The 6000-nt window shown below is 37.4% G+C and overlaps 1 pseudogene; it reads left to right on the forward strand.

Annotated features, from left to right (window-relative positions):
* LOC109251564 (60S acidic ribosomal protein P0-like) overlaps nucleotides 1-2825 on the forward strand; it is a 40372-nt pseudogene extending 37547 nt beyond the window's left edge.
* The last annotated feature ends 3175 nt before the right edge of the window (nucleotides 2826-6000 follow it).

Consider the following 6000-nt stretch of genomic DNA (forward strand, 5'->3'; position numbering starts at 1 on the left):
TCATCTTCTGCCTATTTGCATTTGGTCTTCCTTTGTATTGTTCCATCTCTGGATTTTAAGTCTTTGAAAGATTGCCTGGAATTTCTTCTGTGCCTGATTGTACTTTCCTCCCCACCAATTCCATAGTTCTTGGGAGTCCAAGAGTTTCAAAAGTATCTATGCCAATGCTAAGGAGACAATGTTCTCCTTGTTTTCTCTGTTACATTATTTACTTATTTACTGGTCTAAACACATTGGCCCGGACATAAAACACGATACTTAGTGCTTTCATTTTCAAACAAACAAAAAAATTAATCAAAATGATTAACCAAACTTCCATATGCGGAAAGTATGCTGGAGCCCCACCCAAAGGTCATCGTGAGTGCCTCAGATCTATCCAGAATCTCCTTGATTCGTTCCACCTCTCCTCTAGCAAATTACAACTCAGCAATCATCTTTGTTTCCTGAGCATTCCCTTAGCTTCTCACACACAGGCAAAATCTTTTTCAATAGAGTTTTCTCTCTAAGAGGAATTCTTATGCCAGCTGTTCACAGAAACAAATGCTTTACTTTGGATGAAAAACATGATAACTGATGTAAAAACTGTAATGGAGGAATGTACACAATATTGGATATTGTAGGAACCCCCATGAGTAAATTAGATGTCAATTTTAAGAAATCTTTCACAAAATACTTAAGCAAAAGAAAAAAAGAACATAAATAATGAGAGTGAGGAAGGAACATGGAAAGTACGCTAAAATACAATTTGCAGTCTAGAGTGCAGTCAAGAACAAGATGAAAATCAATGATCAAGAAGTAATAAAATGAATTTTTCTGGGGTGAAGAAACACTTGAAACTGGAGATCAAGATGGCTTAAAATCTATCATGTAACATAAATAAAGAGAGCACCTCAACTTTGTGATTATCCCCGTAGAAGTCGTAAATGTCAAGGGTAAAGAAAACAAACAAAATTTCTGAGTATTTTTAGAGAGAGAAACACACACACACACACACACACACACACACACACACACACACATATTTATCCTTATGTAATATGTAAGTTGTGGCACCAAAAGTACATTGTCAGAAATATGAGAATTTATAAATATTTTTGCTTATGTATTTATTCTGAAAGAAACAGAGACAGCATGAGTAGGGGAGGGGCAGAGAGAGAAGGAAAGACAGAATCCGTGCTGTCAGTGCAGAGAACGATGTGGGGCTCGGACTCAAAAAACCGTGGTATCATGACCTGAGCTGAAACCAAGAGTTTAGTGAACCAGACGCTTAACTGACTGAGCCAACCCAAAGTCTTAGAGATGTAATCTAGACAACTTAGAAATTAATCACTTAAAACACTGGTAGCAAAATTAAAACAAATAAGCAAAGAGTTCTCTTTCCTAAAAAATGAAGAAGTAATCCTCTACTCTTTCGGCTAATTATAGTGGTAAAACACTGTAGAGAAAAGGGCAGACTGGCAAGGGACTTTGGCATCCAGGAAATAACACAATACCAAGCCTGTGGGTTTTCTTTTTCTTTATAAATTGCAGATTTGGTGTTATAAAAGCCAGTAACTTGTAAACACCAATGGGCACAGACAATAAAAGCCCTAACAAAAGCCTCCTCCTGTTTAGTTAAAGGACAAGAGGCAGTCTAACAAGATTAAAAAAACAAAAACAAAAACAAAAAAAAAAAAAAACAACTTTAGAAAAGTTTAGCAAACAGCTACTTTACTCTATCCAAACATCACAGAAAAACTTTTGTCTCCATCTCCATGCACACCAGCAAATGCCTAGGGTGTAACCTAGACTTCCACTCTCCACTGGTTGTAAAAATTGGCCCTTCCTCTCTCCAGGCCTCCTTATGAGTGACATCATCTTTAAACCTTGTGAGGCAATTCCTGATAAGCTGCAATGGGGCTCAGGGAAGATGGGTGACCTGGAAGTCCAACTACTTCCTTACAATCATCCAACTTTTGGATGAATATCCAAAATGCTTCACTGTGGGAGCAGGAAATGTGGGTTCCAAGCAGATGCAGCAGATCCCCATGTCCCTCTGTAGGAAGGCTGTGGTGCTGATGGGCAAGAATACTGATACACAGGCTATCTGAAGGCATCTGGAGAACAACCCTGCTCTGGAAAAACTATCGTCTCACCTTTGGGGGAATGTGGCTTTTGTGTTCTCCAAAGAAGACCTCACTGAGATCAGGGACATGATGCTGGCTGATAAGGTACCAGCTATGGCTGTGCTGGTGCCATAATCTTATGTGAAGTCACTGTGCCAGTCCAGAACACTGTTCTGGGGCCCAAGAAGACCTCCTTCTTCCAGGCTTTAGGCATCACCACTAAAATCTCCAGGGGCACCACTGAAATCCTGAGTGATGTGCAGCTATTTAAGACGGAGACAAAGTGGGAGCCAGCGAAGCCATACTGCTCAACATGCTGAACATCTCCTCCTTCTCTTTTTAGATAGTCATCCAGCACATGTTTGACAATGACAGGCTCTACAACCCTGAAATGCTTGACATCACAGAAGAAACTCTGCATTCTTGCTTCCTGGAAGGTGTCCACAGTGTTGCCAGTATATGTCTCCGGATAGGGTATCTGACTGTTGCATCAGTGCCCCATTCTACCATCAATGGACACAAGTGGATCCTGGCTTTGTCTGTGGAGACTGATTACACCTTCCCAATTGCTGAAAAGGTCAAGGCCTTCTTGGCTGATTCATCTGTATTTGTGGCTGCCACCCCATGGCCACTAACACCGCTGCTGCACCTGCTGCTGCCACAGCCCAGCCAAGGTTGAAGAAATCAGACAAGGATATGGAATTTGGTCTCTTTCACTAATCATCATAAAGCAACCAATTTAGCCAAACTTATTTGTGAAACAAGAAAATAAAAGCTTACTTCTCATTAAAAAAAATGAGTGGGTGGCACAGTTGATTAAGCATTTGGCTTGGGCTCAGGTCATGATCTCGCAGTTCATGAGTTCAAGCTCTACATCAGGCTTTGTGCTGACAGCTCAGAACCTGGACCCTGCTTCAGATTCTATGTCTTCCTCTCTCTCTGCCCCTCCCTCACTCGAGCTTTGACTCTCTCTTTCCCAAAAATAAAATAAACATCAAAAGACATGTTTTTTTACCCAACCCTTCTGTCACTTAGGATGGCTCAAAGAAGTCTGAGTGGTGAGCTAGGACTCTTATCCTTGCAGAATGAGTGATAACTGGTGTGTCTTTTTCTACTTTGGCATCAGTGGAGACCATGTGGGAATCCTGCACTTCTATCCTTGACTGAGGGTAACAGGGTACCCCTCCTTACTCTTGACTGAGGTGGTATCAGAGTGGGCCTACTAGATAGTCACTTTATCACTACTCAGTAGTAAAGAGAAGTTACTTTCTCTAGAGCCAGAAAAGTGGGGAATCTGGACTTTCACTGTAACCTGGCAGAAATGAGCAGCACTTTACCTTCCCCTGCCACATTAGTAGCAAAGAAGGCTAGCTAAAACAAGATTTTAATGAGGTCAGAAGTATCATACATAGTTCCCAAAATATCTAGGACTTAATTAAAATATCTCTTGAATTAACAAAGAGCCAGGAAGATCTCAATTTGAATAAGAAAAGGCAATCAACAGATGCCAACACTTAGGTGATACAACTGTTAGAGTATCTAACAAGGATTTTAAATCAGTCGTCATAAAACTACTTCCATGATTATGAACACATTTGGTATATTTTTTAAAAGAAATCCTAAGCAAATAAATGGAAAATGTAAAGAAGAATCCTGAAGGGAGAACAACAAAAATTACGCATTTTGAACAGAAAGAATATAATCTGGAAGAATAATGCAAAAGGAGGGACCCGGAGATCTGTGAGACGATTACAAGAGATCTAACATGAATGTTATCAGAGTTCCAGGAAAAGGAGAAAAAAGAAGAGTTGGAAAACATATTCAAAGAAATAAAGGTTGAAAACTTCCCCAAATTAGCAAAAGACATACATTTAGGAATTTAAGAAACGGAGCTAATCCCAAACATGGTAGTCCCAAAGAAATTCATGCCCAGACATGTAGTAAACTTCTGAAAATGAAAAGAAAAGAAAAATTTTGAAAGCAGACAGAGAGAAACAACACATTACCCATATGGGCAAAGTTTTCTAATGCAGGTGAATTCCTGATAAGAATTTGTGGAGGCCAAAAGGAGATAGCATGATTTTAAAGTGCTGAAATAAGGGAACTTCATTCCAGAATATACATCCAAGAGTAATATCCTTCAGAAATAAAAAGGAAATCAAGACAGTCTCAGATGAGTGAAAACAAAGCAAAATAAACAAAAGAGAAACAAAAAGCAAATAAGAATTGTTGCCAGATGATTTGCCCTAAAAGAATGCTTAAAGAAGTAATCTAAACAGAAAAGAAATGACAGAAGAACAAATTCTGAAACAACAAAAAGAAAGAAAAAAACAACAGAAGGTAAAATTATAGGTAAATACAACAGACTTCTCTTTTCCTATTAAGTTTTCTAAATTATATCTGACGATTAAAGCAAAAATTATAAAATTGTCTATTTTAGCTCTCAACAGGAATTATTTAAGATAATTATGTTATAAATTGAGTTAAGGTAGAATAATGTAAGGAGAGAAAAGTTTTTGTACACTCCTCAAACTGGTCAAAAGATGACAAAAGATGGCAAAAGACTGGTAGACTTATAAGTTATGTGGATACAATATAAAACCTAAAGCAAATAATTAAAAATTCTATACAAAGGGATACACGTACAGACATCACAGATAAATTAAAATGGAATTCTAAACAATGTTTAAGTAACCTACAGCAAGAGAAGAAAAAGAAAACACAGAAATGAAAAACAAAACAAAGAACAAAAAATAAAATGACAGTCATAAGCCTAAATATATCAATAACTACATTATATGTAAATAGTCTAATTACAATAATTAAAAGATAAAGATTGAAAGTAGATTTAAAAATATGATACAACTGTATGTTATCTATAAGAACCTCACTTAAAATACAGGTTTCCCTCAACTATCTGTAAGCAGAGCGTTCTTAGGAAACCTTTCATATGGTATGAAATGGTATCAAGTAAAGAAGCAGTTATCATTAATATATATGGAAAAAAATTTCCAGCATTCCCAGACGTCAAAATAACCTCTCTTAGGCTTTTCTGATACCTTAGGACATATCTTGCTGATGGATGCACAAAACAAATCCAGATAAAGCACAGATGCTCACAGATACAATTCAAAGCTAGGGAGGCTTGATTCCGAGATGCTGAGCATAGTTCCTGCGGAAGGAGCTAGGTGGTGACACTCTGGCCGCGACTGGTTGGTGCTGCCTCTCTAATGACTCACTGCAAAAGAAACACTAAGTGCTCTTTTTGCCTTTTTTCATAAAAGTAAAAATCCTCTCCGGATTATTTTAGATTAATGGAAAGAGGTACTAATGTAGATCTTTCATAAATGTGAAGTGGCATAATGCAAACTTTCAAAAAAGTGGGGAGTATCTGTATAATCATAAATAGAGTTTGAAAGTTAAAGTATTTAGAAAGAATATGCAAATAGCCAAAGGAAAACAGGAGTGGCTGTATTGATATATCAGACTAAGTAGACTTCCCAGCGAAGAAAATTACAAGGAACGGAGTGGGTCACTGCAGAGTGATAAAAGGGCCAATCCACGATACTAAATGTGCATGCATTAAACAACAGAGCTGCAAAATATGTGAAGTGAAACTGCTAGACTGAAGAAGAAATAGATCAACACACAATTATAGTTAAGTTTCCCACCCCCATCTCTCAAGTGGATAGACAACTAGACATAAATTAGCCAAATATAAAAGAACTGAACATTGTCTTTAACCAACAGGATCTGATAGACATTTATAGGCTATACCATAAAATAAGCATAGATTACATATTATGTCCACAGAACATTTATCAAAATAGGCCATATCTTAATCATGAAAAACAAATGAAACAAACTCAAAATATTAAAAAGAATTTAAATTTAA

The sequence above is a fragment of the Panthera pardus genome, unplaced genomic scaffold, assembly GCF_024362965.1.
Source record: "Panthera pardus isolate Hobbes unplaced genomic scaffold, ASM2436296v1 HiC_scaffold_25, whole genome shotgun sequence".
NCBI classification, from domain to species: Eukaryota; Metazoa; Chordata; class Mammalia; order Carnivora; family Felidae; genus Panthera; species Panthera pardus.